Below are 15,884 nucleotides of genomic sequence, written 5' to 3' on the forward strand. Positions count from 1 at the left end.
GGTTTTTAAATGGGCTCATGAGCACCTCTCACAGCTACTCCCACAGGCTCAGAACAGAGGGAGCAGGCAAAAACACCCAGCTCCCAATTCCTCCTAGGAAGGGATTTGACTACATATTTTCCAGCTGCTTCCTAAGGGTTGTGCTTCTAATCAGCCTGCATCTGGGAGCTCACCAGGCTTCTCTTGGAGCCTGAAAGTGTCTATGGGCATTTCCCACACCTTCTTCCCTAGGCTTGATCCAAAGATAAAACCACGTCTCCAGCTTTACCTAGAAGAATCTAGCTCATACATCTATTGCCCCAACTTCTACAACTGCTACCTGCTAGCTCCTAAATCACCTAATTCTGGGAACTAACAGGACTTGGCATTTACAGGTCCCCCAGGACCAAAGGGAACAAAGATGAAGTTTTATGTTGTTATGCAATCAGTCCCAGTCACTATTACTACAGGCTTAGCACAAAACAAGTAAACAAAAAAACCTGGTTCCTAGTTTCTCCCTGATAGAGGCTAGACTGCATATCTAACATTCTGACTTTCCCAGCTGCTGCCTAAAAGTTTAGCTTCCAATTAACATGCATTTGGGATCTGACAGGGCAGTCAATTAGTAGTCCTCTGGGAGTCTGAACAGGATTGTAGGCATTTTCTCCACCTTCTGTGCAGTGACAAGACTTGGCACACACAAATCTCCTAGGGCCACTAAGAACAAAGATAGCAATTTGAACAAACACAAAGGTGTAAGAAGCACCCAGTTTCTCAGTCCAGGCCGACTGACAAGCTTTATTTTTCACATGAAGCTGGTCTTTCAACACTGGAAGAGGTAGTTAATTCATGTAATGCAAAGAAACCAACAGAGAGTCAAGAAAATGAAGAAATAGGAGACTATGTTCCAAACAAAAGAACAAGATAAATCTCTAGCAACTGACTTTAATGAAAAGGAGACAAGGGATTTATCCAAGAGAGAGGATTCAAAATGAGTCATAAAGATGTTTACTGAAATCAGGAAAGCAATGGATGAACAAAGTGAGAATTTTAACAAAGAAATAGAAAATATAAATGAGAACGAAACCAAAGTCATAAAGCTGGTGACTAAAATAACGGAACTGAAATATTCAATAGAAGGATTCAAACAACAGACTAGAGCAAACAGAAGAAAGGATCAGCAAACTTGAAGACAGGTCAGTGAAAACCACCCAATCAGAGAAGCAAAAAGAAAAAAGAATGAAATAGAGTAAAGAAAGCACAAGGGACTTATGGCACACTATCAATGGAAGAATATATGCAATATAGAAGTCCCAGAAAGAGGATGGAGAGAGAAAGTGGCAAAAAGCTTATTCAGAGAAATAATGACTGAAAACTTTCAAATCTGGGGAAAGAAGTAAACATACAGATCCAGGAAACGACAACAACAAAAAAATGTCAATAAGATGAATCCACAGAGACCCACCCTAGGATACACTGTAATCAAGTTGTCTAAATTTAAAGAAAAAAACAGAATTTTGAAAGCAACAAGAAAAAGGCACTTTGTTGCATGCAAGGGAACCAATGAGCAGAAACCCAGCAGGCCAGAACAGAGTGGCAAGGTATATTTAAGGGGCTGAAATAAAAAACATCCAACCATGAATACTTTGCCCAGCAATGTTGTCTTCAGATTTGAAGGAGAGAGAAAGATTTTTCTAGATACCCCCCCACAAAAAAAAAGGGTGAAGGAGTTCATCACCAGTAGACTTGCCTTATAAGAAATGCTAAAGGGAGTTCTTCAAGCTGAAACAAAAGGGTGCTAATTAGTAATATAAAAGTATAAGACTCACTGGTAAAGGTAGCTATATAATCAAATTCAGAATAATATTGTAACGGTAGTATGTAAATCACTTTTACCTCTAGTATAAAGGTTAAAGGCAAAAGTATTAAAAATACCTATAGCTACAATAATTTGTTAGTGGATACATAATATAAAAAGATATAAATTACAACGTCAAAAACACAAAATAAGGGAGTGTAAAAATGTACAGCTTTTGTATGCATTTGAAGTTAAGTTGTTATCAGCTTAAAATAGACTTTTATAACTATAAAATGTTTACTTAAGCCTCATGATAACTACAAAGCCAAAATTTATAGTAAATACGCAAAAGATAAAGAGAAAGAAATCACAGCAGAAAATCATCAAAGCACAAAGGGAGACAGCAATAGAGTAAGCAAGGAACAAAGGACCTACAAAACATCCAGGAAACAATTAAATAAATGGCAATAGTTAGCCCTCACCTATCAATATCCACTTTAAATATAAACAGCCTAAATTCTCCAATCAAAACACAGAGTGGCTGAATGGATTTTAAAAAAAAAAAAGAAAATAACCAACTATATACTGCCTTCAAGAGATGCATTTTACACATAGACTAAAAACTAAAGTATGTAAAATAAATATTTTATGAAAATAAAAACCAAAACAGAGTAAGGCAGCTATATTTAAATCAGAAAAAACAGACTTTAAATCAAAATTGTAGCAAGAGACAAAGAAGATCATTATATAATGATAAAAGGGGCAATTCTTCAAGAAGATATGACAATTGTAAATATTTATGTACCTAACATTGAAGCACTTAAGTATAACAGCAAATATTAACAGATATGAAGGGAGAAATAAACAGTAATACGTTTGTAGCAGAGGACTTCAATATTCCCTTTCAACAACGGACAGATCATCCAGACAAAAATTCAATAAGGAAACATTGGATTTGAACTATACTGTAGATCAAATGGATATAACAGATATATACAGAATATTCCATGTAATAATGACAGAATATACATTTTTCTCAAGCATGCACAAAGATTCAAAAGGACAGATCAAGTGTTAGGCCACAAAACAAGTCAATAAATTTAAAGAGTGAAATCATGTCAAGCTGTTTGTAATCACAATGGTATGAAACTAGAAATTAATATAAAGGGAGGAAAATTTGAAAATTTTAAATATGTGGAGATTAAAAAACACACCTCTGAACAACCAATGAGTCAAAGAAATCAAATAAGAAATTAAAAAATATCTTGAGACAAACAAAAATGGAAGAACACCATACAAAAACTTATGGGATGAAGCAAAAGCAGTTCCAAGAGTGAAGTTTATAGCAATAAACATCTATAAGAAAAAATGAAGATCTCAAATAACAACCTAAGTTTACACCTCAAGGAACTAGAAAAGTAAGAACAAACTAAGCCCAAAGTTAGTAGAAGGAAGAATATAACAAAGATCAGAGCAGAAATAAATGAAATAGAAACTAGATTGCCATTAGAAAAGTCAATGGAACTACAGGTTGTTTTTTTCGAAACAAAATTGACAAAGGTATAGCTAAACCAATTCAGAAAAAAAGAGAAAAAACTCAAACATATGAAATCAAAAGTGAAACAGAAGACATTACAACCAGCGGTGGATGGTGGTGACAGCTGCACAGCAATATGAATGTATTTAATGATGCCAAACTGAACCCTTAAAAATGGATAAGATAATAAATTTTATATTATATGTATTTTACCACAATAAAAAAATTACTACTGCAAAAGCAAAGCCATAATGATGGTGGATAATAATAAAAATTAAATAAATAATGAGAGGAAAAAAGTAAAATGGAGGTACCTTTTTAAAGTATGTTAGAACAGTGTTAAATTAAACACAGGCTCATGGGGTTCAGATTCTTGGTACTTAGAACAAAACTTTCCCTCAACAACTCTTTAAAAAAAAGGACTGACTAATCAAACCCATAATATTAAAAAAGAGTATTTTAATTATTTTCAGGAGAAAGCTTTTTCAATAGATACAGGGTCCCTGAGTTAAGATGATTCAAACTTCGATTTTTCAACTTTACGATGGTGCGAAAGGGATATGCATTCAGAAAATACATCAAATTTTGAACTTCGACGTGTTCCCTTGTACAACACTTCGAGTGTTGTACGCGGTACAACACTCTCTCGTGATGCTGGGTGGCAGCAGCTAGCCACAGCACCCAGTCAGCCACGTGACCACAAGAGTAGGCAGTCCGTATATTCACAGCCATTCTGTACCCATACGACCACTATGTTTTTCACTTTCAGTACAGTATTCAATAAATGACATGAGATATTCAACACTTTATTATAAAATAGGCTTTGTGTTAGATGATTTTGCACAACTGTAGACTAATGTAAGTATTCTGAGCACACTGAAGGTGGGTGAGGCCAAGCTATGTTTGGTAGTTGAGGTGTATCAAATGTATTTTTGACTTAAAATATTTTCAACTTACAATAGGTTTAGTAGAAGGAATACATGTTTTTAAATAATCCATTTACAGATAAAATGACTGTTCATGAAATAAGAACTTTGAAATTGTGTAAATGTTGTACTCTGAGTGTATTTAATACTTTCTAACTGGCCAGTTCCTCTGGCCTTTTCATCCCAACCTGTTCAACACTGAGATTTTTTTTTAAAGAATACTGGTAACTCAAACACTGTTTCTAGGGGTGGGTCCAGGTTTTGTGTGGCTTCTACAATTTAGAGAACCACTTCTAAGAATAAGAATAAAAAGGCATCTGTCCATGAAAATGTATAGCTAATGTCCCTCCCACAAACATCATTTGCTGCACAGTAAGCCCACTTCTTCCTCATTTTATGATCAAAGAAGAATAGTTTTCTTGTACTTAGGTACAATTGTACTCTCCCTGAAGAACCAAGAGAATACTTTCTTTCCCTAACAGATCCTAATTTACCTTCCAGACTTTTTTGTTCCAGCAGGAATCCCTTAACCTCCTTTCAGCAAGGGGCCTGATGAACCCCTTTCTGCTTCATGCCTTTGGGAACAAAAGCCATGATTCACTTTTCTTCCTAGTAGTATGCTCTTATGACTGCAGCATCACTTCCTTTCAATTTTATAAAATGAAGACCACAAGGAAAGAGTGAATTAAATGTTTCTTTGAGTTCCCCACCATGGAGAAGCAAGTTCCACTGCTCCTGAGACAATTACAAGGCAAGCAAATGGCCTTCCACTGTGTGAACATGTCAGGATCTAGAATTTTACTACCTTGTTAAAACACTGTTAATAAACAGGATGCAAAAATGAAACAGGTTTATATTTCTTCTCAGATAGCTATAAATTGCAGTAGTTTATGCACAGAAATTTCTCAAAGAATCTGAAGCACAAAGGAGAATATAAAATCAAGAGAATATAAAGACAAGGGCCAGCCAGATTATTACTTGCAACTTGTCTTCAGATTCTAGTTGCAATATCATGAGATATGAGAAATACAAAAAATAGAGAATGGAAAGAAATGAGAAAGGATAAGAAAAATTAATGCTGGCAAATATTGTTGGTACGGTAGCCACAGAACCAGTCCAAAACTGGCCTTGTTCTGTTTCTAGCCAGATACTGAGTTGTTTTTCAGAGAACAGAACAAAACTGCAAGTCATACAGCCAACGCATGCACAGAGAAGAAAATTTGACCTCAAACAACACTCAGAACCAAAGTTTCTCTCCTATCATGGAACCAAAAGATTGGGACATGACAGGAACCTGAATACTGGAACCCTTTCAGAAACAAAAGGTCTGTTGTCCAAGAAGAGGAATACTGAAGTCCTTTTGCCACACCTTACCATAAATGGCCAAGTTTCAAAGCCCTCCAGTTGAAACCTGCCCCACCAGTACCTCCACATACCAACTGGTCCTCCCCTACTTGGTGAAAGTTTGACTAAACCCCTTTTGTCTCCTGTGGATCCACCTCACAATAAAGGTCTTTCTTTTCTCAAAAGTTGGTGCCATAGTTTTGGCTTCTATGCATGTCAGGCAGCCAGCCCTTTGCTCAGTAACAGTACTTTTGTTTAGTACAAACTATTATTACATTTAAGTAAGAGAACCACATACAAAACATTTTAGATGCTGAAGTTCATTTAAAATGGATTTTAATTCAGTGTTTTCATAATCCAGCATTTTTTCTACAGGACAAGCTTTCATGGGAATGCTGGCTACATACTTCCAGTTTCCTAGGTTTCTCACCTAGCAATCAAAAGTATATGCTCATTAATTTTAAACTGCTGATTTCAAGCTAACAATGAGTCAACATATTGTACGTGTTGGAAAGGTTGACATGGAAAGAGCTTTATTCAATATTTGTTTTTATTATTATCTCTACACTGTCTTACTAAATAGACTATTTATGAATATGGTAATGAATAATTTGGACTCACAGTTTGCTTTGTTAAACAAAGCATCAGAATCTACCTCAAGGGAAACTCTGATTTGAATCTCAGCTTAAAATATCCCTGTCAGTTAGTGAGTGTGCAACTACAAGTTTCCTCCAAGCCCCTGAACTGAAACCTCATTGACGTTTTGTCATTTCCTTGAAAGACAAAGAGGCCACCTCCCGAGAAAACAACTGCAAATGGTTGAGCAGGTAATTGCTGCCTTGTAATACTACACCATGCTTCATGATCTCAAGGCTTATGTCTAGGAGATAACCCTGAACTGAGGTATCAGCCAAAATCCATAAATTTTAGAATGAAGTATAGCATGCACCATCTATTTCCTTAAAACAAATAAATATAAAAATAGAAATAAATATAACCTCCATCACTCTAAAAATGCACATGAAAGCCCGAGTGCAGACCCCCCACCCACCACAGAACATGCATGGGAGCCATTTGAGATGACCTGCTGCAATGAGATGGAGTCACCTCTCCTTGGAGTAACCCCAGAGGAAGCATAAGCCAGCTATCTATTTCAAATCAGAGGCTACTGAACATCATTTCCTATGCCTTCTTTCCTCTCACTCCTACTCCAAAGAAAAAGAGTACAATTTTTTTAATGTCTGTAACTAAAGTGTTGATTATTGCATTCCATCAATTTCTGGACTCTATCAAAGGCAATATAAATTCTATTTTACTTAAATGTAGCATCAGTTTATATTCTGGCTCCTCCTAATCAAGTTTTGGGAAACCAAGTCAGCTTGGTTTAACCTATGTTAATTACAGAACTGATTTCCAGGGAAAGGGATGGGAGAATCTACCTCCTTTGACTCTCCCTGAAGTATCTGTGACTTCTGTTCTGTGACTGATAACACAAGTGTCACCCATCATGGTTCACACCAGGGTGTGCAAGGAGGTAGCACAGTGTGGTGTTTGAGAGTGTGACCTCTATGGTGGGATCTCAGCTCTGAAGCATGGTCACTGTGTAATAATTGACAAGCTACGTAGCTTCCCAGGCCTCAGTCTTCTCATTTACAAAATGATAATAATAATAGAACAAAACCCAGGCTGTGATGTCAGGAGGATCAGATATGTTAACCCAGAAAAAATATTCAGAACAGTGACTTCCACGGGGTAATGCTCAGTAAATGTGAGCTACTGCGGTTGTAGAAAGATTCTCTTATAGGAAAAGCATATGGCCTGAAAAGCTCCTATGCATATTCAAGGCCTCCACCACATGTCCATCCTTTTCAGAAGCTTGAGACATTCAAATTTTTGCCACATTTTTCAAAGTCTCAAATTCACAATATGTTTTTCTCTAAATTTCCCCAAACCCTTTGATACCTAAAGATATCCACAAGTTAGACAAAAGCTTTGACTCATGTGATTTTATGTGTTTGTTCTTAGAGAAAACAATTTTTAAACACATACTACATCCATGAATGTTAGCCATTAGGACACTGGAACAAAAGAAATGACAGACGTTTTCTCAAGTCTCCTAATTGAGCTGGGGAAGGCGAGGAGGAAAAGGAAGGTAAACTAGTGAACAAGTAACTACAAATTTTCTGCATCATCCTTGTCTTCAATGTGCAAATGATAATACCCCAAATTGATACTCTGTCTTGCATCCTGTACCCTAATTTGTTGGAGTTCTTTTTTGTTGTTGCTGTTGATTTGAAAATCTCAAGTTCTAGTCCACACCACAGTTCATTTCTGACTGCCACCAGTCACCTCTCCCTCCAGACCACTGCTCTGGCTTCTCCAAGCCACTTCATTTGCTGTGGTCAACTGATCTGCTTCATCTCCAGGCATGTTCAGAGGTAAAACCGAAGGGTCTAAGAAGACAGGGATCTGAGGGTTTGTACATTATTTATAACCCCAGAATGTAGCACAGTGCCTGGCACATTGTAGGTGCACTACAAATTCCAACTGAATGGATGAATGAACATATGAAAAAACTAGTGATGAATACATAAAACAATAAATAGCATCTTTCTTTTCTCTCTTTTCCCCCTAAGTCCTGGGCCCCTTACTCCATTTGTCAACCAAGAAGAAGCATTAAAAAACTTTGTTAGTATCACATTAATTTCTTCAATTATACCCTCTGTCCATAAAGAGAAAAAAAAACAAGCTTGTTTTATATTATCTTACAGTATTCTAATATCAAACATCTCAGCGTACCTGAGATCTCTTATCTGTAGCATACAAAAGCCCCTCCAAAGCAATTCTCAAAATAAGGGAAGCAGTGTCTTTCCCTCCTCCAAGGATGAATTTTGGCTTCCATTTCTCCCTCTCCTCCAATGTAGAAACAGTTGAAAATTTCAAAGTATCTCATATTGGTCCCTGTACAAGTTGGGAGTGGTGGTGATTATGTTGATCATATAGTTAACATTTATGTAAGTGCTTTAAATAAAATCGTTTCAATACTCCATAAAAGTTGTCCATGAACTAGGAACTATACCCCCATATACAGATAGAGAAATTGAGGCTTACTGATGATGGAATTACAGTAAGTGGTGCAGCAAGAACTCAAAATCAGGTGTGCTGTCTACCAAGCCCTGCAACTTGGTAAACAAGGGATCATTTAGTTTAGATCAAGACCAGATTTTAGTGGCAGGTAAATTGTACTACTGTACCTTATACATCATCCTCCACTTCCACTGCTGTTTGTCTTATCCACTTGCTATGGGTGGAATTATATTTCCCATCCCACTGACTTCAATCTGGTCATATAACTTGGTTTGACCAACGAGATGTGAGCTGAAATGCTGTTGGTCATATCCAAACAAAAATTTTACATGCAATTGTGTGGTTCAGCTTAGCCTCTTACACTTCCTTTCTGCCCTAAGAAGGGGCATGCCCCAAATATGACAGCAAAGCCAAATAGTATCTGTATTGTAAGACAATGAAATTTACTGTTGTTCATTTGGAACAAAAGTGACTAATATAACTGAAAGATTCAAAGTTTGGACTTGAAGAAATAGAAAAAGAAGATGCAATGAGCTCTATCAGACATATATGACTATGAAGGAAAGGAGAAAGACAAAGCAAATACCTAAAGAGATCAGGGCATGTGGAAAAAAATATTTTAATATTTTGTTTAAAAAAAGATAAGAGATTGGCTTTGCATTATCCAAAGGGATGATTTGTCATTTAAAGTCCCAAATAAGAAGGAAAGGAAAAAAAAATAAAAGTATAGAGCACATTTAAGCCAGTAAGGAAGATAAAAATTATTATATAGAAGATGCTCATCACATCTGAGTGAGTACATTTCCCTGAATATATGAGAGATGGAATCTAGGGCCCAAGCATTATGAAAAGATATGACTCATGATAACTGTGTGTCAGGTATGATGCTAAGCACATTGCATTAAATGGGGAAGTCCCATTAAATTCTCACAACCACTCTACCTAACTATGCCCCTATTACTAATGAGAGAGCTGAGACCTCAAGCGAAGCCATGTAGTTCATAAGAGGCCGACACAAGATTTAAATACAAGCAGTCTGGCTTCATAATCTGTGCCTCTAAATACTGAGCAATGTCGTTTGCTTGTTACAGGAAAGAGGAGACTTTTCCTACACTGAATGAGAAAGAGTGTAGAAGAATTTGTGCATATACAGATCATCTGATGAGTAGAGAGGAGGAGGTTCAGAACATTTTGCCTGGTATCATTGGTTCTCTTTAAAAGGTGAGGTAAAAGAATGAGGATACTGGTGAGAATGTGGGATTCTTGATGGGGGGAGGGCAGGAAAAGAGGGGATCAGACAGGAAAGGATTCTAAGACCCAGCAGTGTCATCAGTTTGCCCAGTGATGTGATAACTGAGGCAGTGATACTGTAACTGGGGATTTTCAGCTCCTCAGCATTATTTCTGCTTTATTTCTTAGTTATGATATGGCTGTGATCTTATGCTTACTATGCCTGACTAGACCCCAGTTCACCACTAACTTTAGCTTAGCTTGCTGCTGATGGGGAAAGCTGTTGATGCACATAGAGATTGAAGATTAGTTGTTCTATAGGCTTCACCCTTGTTCTTTATTCTCTAGGAATAGCTAACCAAAGACTTATGGCTCAGATAATATCCAACCACAAGTAAGACATGATGACTATTTGAAACTGTGTGATCAAAACAATCATCTCTAAAAGCAAGACTATCCCCTCCCCAGCACATAGCCCTTTCCTCTTCTCCCTATATAATCTCTGAGCAAAACCTGGGAAGTTGGGAGTTGATTCTTTGGGACATGAGTCCACCTTCTCCCCCAGGATTGCTGGCTTCATCAATAAAGCTATTTTTCCTTTTACCCAACAGTTGTCTCTCAGTATTATATTCTTAAGCAAGGAACAGCCGAACCTGAGTTTGATTAAAAAAAAAAATGCTACAATCTCCAAAAGTGCCTAGAAACTCAGATATAAAAAAAAAAATGCACACATTGATGACAGGCCTGATTTAGAATAGAGGGTCTACAGGATAGGTGTGGTGGAAGAACCAGGACATGAAGATCTCTGAACCTCCAGGTTCAAAAGGAAAGAAAGCAAAGTGTGATCCCAAGAAGGAAAAAAAAAAGACATATTCTCTCCACTCTGGACCAGACACAGAACGAACAGATAAGTCAGTGGTGGCAATGCCTAGGAGCAGTGACAGCATGAAGTTAACCATGATGTCTGACTGAGGAAGATGAATTCTATGCAGAAAAGGTGGGCACCATGCCACACAGCTGTAAGGAGGCAGGTTAGTGAGGATGTATAAGGTATCTCCTGAAAACACCAAGAAATAACCAAAGGCGCTGAGATAGGAAGGAAGGAGGCAGGGCACAGCCATTTAAGAAATAACACAGCAATCAACACCAAGGTGGCAGAAAATTCAACCCCCAGTAGGCGATGAGGCCCAAGATGGAGAGAGATTTGACTTCTAGTAGACCTTGAGCTTCATTATACGCTCACTGTTAATATATTAACATGGTAAATAGCACTCCCTCAGGGGCTGTGACAGTTCCTGAGGCTAACCATAAAAGGTCAAAAAATGGGTGCTGGCCCAAATCATGGGATTTTCTGTCCCTTCCCCAAAGTAGCTGGAATAATCCTCCCACTTGTTAACATATGAAGTTACCGAGCTCATAAAAACTAACAACCCCCCACACCTCATGGCCGCTCTCTTGCCTTCTAAAATAGTCTGTAGTCTGTCTATGGAGTATGTATCTCTCTAAATAAATCTACCTTTACTCAACTGTGGCTCTCTCTTGAACCCTTTCCTGTGCAAAGCCAAGGACCCACACTTGGCAGGACACGTCCCAGGGACTCAACCAAGACCTGGGACATGGCCCTCCTCTAACCCCACATTGTTTTTCCTGTATCAGCACCATCTGCAGAGGGTCAAGGACCTGGGGTTCCGAGGGAGTAAATCCTAAGGAGAACTATTAAAATGGCCACACATGAATGCACAGGCTAAAGGTAAGTTCTGGAGAAATCTGTAATACTTTAAATATTGTGGGACATTAAATTTGGGTAATGTCTTTCAAAATAAACAATTTAAACTATAATGAAGTCTAGAAAAATAGGCTGTGAATGAGGTTTCTGACCTTCAAGATCAACAACTTGCCAACAACAGTGAGAAAAAAGAGTGATTTCCTGCCTCTTGAGGAAACATGAACTGTGTCTCCATATCCTCTCAGCCACTGCAACCTCTCCTGGCTGCCCCTGTCAATCTAACTAATAACACCACAGTCGGTAAAGTAAGCTGGTGTCCCCCACAGTGAAGTGTTTTCTTCAGATTCTAATTGGGCCACTTGCTCATCAGCGCTGCGCTCACAGGGGGGCGATGGCTGAGACTGCCACCTCCATTCCCGTTGCATGACTTGACACCCCACAGCAAGAAGGCCACCCGCACAGATGCCAAACAAATGCTTTCAACCTGAAAGAGACACGGGTGTTTTCATGGCCTCTGCAATCAGCTTGTCAAGTTGGAGGAGAGGAAGTGGGGGGAGGGAAGGAGGAAGAGCCTTTCAGAGCACACTCCTGCACACCTTCTTGTCAAAAGAATTGTAACTGCTCCTTTTACTAACAAAGATGTCAAAGCCCTCTTTATGCCTTGGGTTTTACATATTGATAAAATCAGACAAAAAAAGGTAAAAAAACTAAAACAAAAAATAAAAATGGGATTTGTTTTCCTCCTTCTTCTTTGCCTAACAGAATGTCATTAAAGAACCATGACTTGTAAATTCTGGAAGATGAAGGCATTGTTGACATGAGCTGAAGAGATTTTACTGTTTGCAAATAATCCCACCTAAGAGGTGTCCTGGACATGCCCAGGTGTTACATGGGCTTGCTTTCAAAATTCTGGTACAAAATTATCTTTTTTTTAAATATGAAAAATGTGGGCAGAGTAAAGGATTTGGGGGTTTCTCTGCTTTTGCAATACATAATAATAATGTTGTAATTTCTTTATATTCTTCAACACTGGACTCCAAAGTGATTTAAAACATACTGAATTCACAGACTCCTTTGTCCAGTACTGAAATGCACAAATAGGACAGACAAACATTCATAAGAAAATTATTACCATCTCTAACAGAAAAATAGGATAGTTGGATTTAAATGTTATCACCATCTTTCTATTGGACCCTTCAAGAACCAGTGTTTCCAGATGCCAAGAGGATTCAAGCACCGATACAGCATTTAGCTCACCTCTACCCGTCAGAGGAAAAGGCTAAGAATACAGATTCCCAGACTCGGAGTGAATCAGCATTTCCACGGATGGGTTATAGTTATCAGTACTTTAAAGAGTCCCGCCCCCAAATTCACATTTAATAAGTCAGTTGCAGTGTGCTATACCTGCAAATGGGACATCTTCAGACATCAAGATGTTAAGAATAGTAGCTTCTTTTCTGTTTGTTGTTTTTCTTTTTTTCTTTTTTTAGTGAAATGCCTACATTTGCAAGAGCTATGTGAACTGAAGAAGACAGCATCCTTTTCTTCTATAATCTTTATCGTCGATACCCCTAATGCAAATGACATGTAGAAAAGCGTATCTGCCCACAGACAATAACTGAGCTCCAAAGCACTTGATGACTGAAGTGAAATTGGCAGCTGGGAGTGGGAAAAATGAACTGTGACTTGACTTTTGCTAGTAAGGAAATAATTCCCCCAGGAGGACTTCAGTGTCCTTTCTAAGGTGAATGGGGAAGTGTATTTGACATGTTTAGCCATAAAAGGCCTGGGAGATGTAATGGACAAAAAGACAGAAGGTACACAGAACAGGTCTCAGCAGTGGACAAAGAGAGATAATCTCCAGCAAAACCAGCAGTTATTCACTGTACGGGGCTTCTGACAAAGGATCAGAAGACTCAGATTCCATGCAGATACCGAGGGTGTCCTGAGAGAGTCTTAGTGCCCCTACCGCCAATTCTACCAACCTCCCAGCTGCCCCAAGTGTTTTTAATAATAACAGCATCCTTTAATATGGAAAATTGACATTTCTCAGTCTTTAATTTAATAGTGAATAAATTACCTTTAGAAAACTGTGCTATCCTTACTGCACTGCAACATAAATCTAATTTTGAAAATATATTTGCTGGGCATACACAGCTTCAAGACAAACCCCTTCATTCTCCTTCCCACTGGCTAAGTCCCCACTAAATGGAAATATTATCTGACCCCTGCCCTTGTTCTAATCCTGTCTTAGAGAAAACTTTCCTTCTCTTTGGCACTTTTTTTTCCCCCATCAGAAACATTCAGGGTTATGATTTCTATGGTCATACAGCTAAAATACAATATTTTTATTCTTTTCATGCTATAAAATGTTACTACCCTGCCATCACCAAACCAAACTCTGAGTCACCTTGTGCTGGGCTCTTTAATTTGCCATGAGTCTCTGCTTGCTCTGATTTGATCTCTTGATAGTTGCTAATCTTCTGATGGAGGGGGGGAAAAGTTAACTCCATCAATGGATCTCTGGTGATCAGGGGCTCTGAAATGCTAAGCTTTATTTGTTAGCAACTCCATTCTCAGCATGAGTCAATTTTTCTCTTTGCACCTATGACAAATTCCAACTCTGTTTCTGTGCCAGCTCCTGGCAAACACCCACATCACCCTAACTCACTATGATCAAGTTAAAATGTGCATCAAAATAAACCCTAAACATTGTAAAGCCTAATAGAAAATTTACTCCATCTCTATTTTTGTGAGTTTTGCTAACACTGTAAATTTTGTTTTTAACTGATGAATGCCATCCTGTGGGGAGACTTGGTAGTACTGAGCTATTTGCTAACTCACTTTTGGTCAGCTCTGACGCAATTAGCAATAAACATGCACCTTACACTCCACTAGCATGGGAATTGATCTGGGATAAACTCAGGATGGTTCCTACCAAAACCTTGGACTCCCTGTTGGTGATAACAGACTAAATCGTTTATTGAAAGGCTGCTAGCAAACTCAGTAAGGGAACTGGTTTTGCTGCACAGATGATTATATTTTCTACTACAAATATAAAATCTTATGTCTTCACATTTCCTGAGAAGTCTGCACAGAGATTTCTTTCCTTAAAAAAGAAGAAAGGAAAAAAATGTGTGGTGTTATATTTCAGTGAGGTAAGAACTCAATTCTGCTTTATAACTGAGCTTACTGCCCACCTCACCAAATGAATCAACCTGATTAGCTGTCGAGTACAAACTGCTGAGAGCCCACCACGGAGCGGTCACCTTTACACTTAACAGCACAGGAAAATTACAATTTCAAAAAAAAAAAAACATTTAGTCACTTACTCTAAAATAGCAAATCCAGTCGTTGTCATGAGTGTTGCTTAACACAATTTCATGCCCTCTCAGCCTTGCTGAGCTGCGTTTTCTCCTCGCTGTCTTTGCACAGGGGAAGGTGAATGATTAAAGCTGGCAGCCTCACCCCAGGTAGTTACCTATCAGCCCCTGAAAGAACATAAGAAGCCTGCCACCCGAGGAAAGTGACAGGCCGGGAGTGACCCTTTAGAGTAGCCGTATTTGTCTCACAACGTTTAACCTGTGAGTAGGTAAACTGTAAAGTATTCCTGGATGCTAAGCGTATCCTCTTTCACAGGTTCTGCAATAGCACTCCGGTGATGTCACTATCAAATACGACAGGTACCCCCTTATACTAAAGTAATTTGACTCTTTATCCCATTTCTACCATTAGATTCAGAGCTCCTGGAAAGCAAGAAAAATTTTACACAACTTTGAGTCTTTCAAAACACAAAACAAAACAGAACAAAACAAAACAAAACAAAACAAAACAAAACAAAAACAAAACAAGTAGTGCATGGTAAGCATTCCTTCCTTAGAAACTTAGGGGAGAAGCAGCTAAGGATAATGCAGTCACCTCTTGGTTACAGAATATTTCTCTACATTGTCTAATTGTGTCATAGAAAAAAAAATTATGTCAACTTTCAAAGTTATCAGTTTCTCCCAGTAATCAAAAGAAAAATCAAAACCTTAATCAAGAGGCCCTGCAAAACAGTAAACTCCCAGCTCATCCAGCACACATAGAGAGACAGTAAATAAGACTGAGCAAGAGTGAAAAAAAGAACAACTGCTAAACCATCAGTTTCATTTGCTACCTTACATGGTTAGAACAGGGTTTTTCATGCCCAGCACCATTATCATTTTAGGCAGGATATTCTTTGTGCTGAGGCTGTCTTGTGCATTGTAGGAAGCTTAA

This window comes from Vicugna pacos, chromosome 1, assembly GCF_048564905.1.
Source record: "Vicugna pacos chromosome 1, VicPac4, whole genome shotgun sequence".
Classification (NCBI taxonomy): domain Eukaryota; kingdom Metazoa; phylum Chordata; class Mammalia; order Artiodactyla; family Camelidae; genus Vicugna; species Vicugna pacos.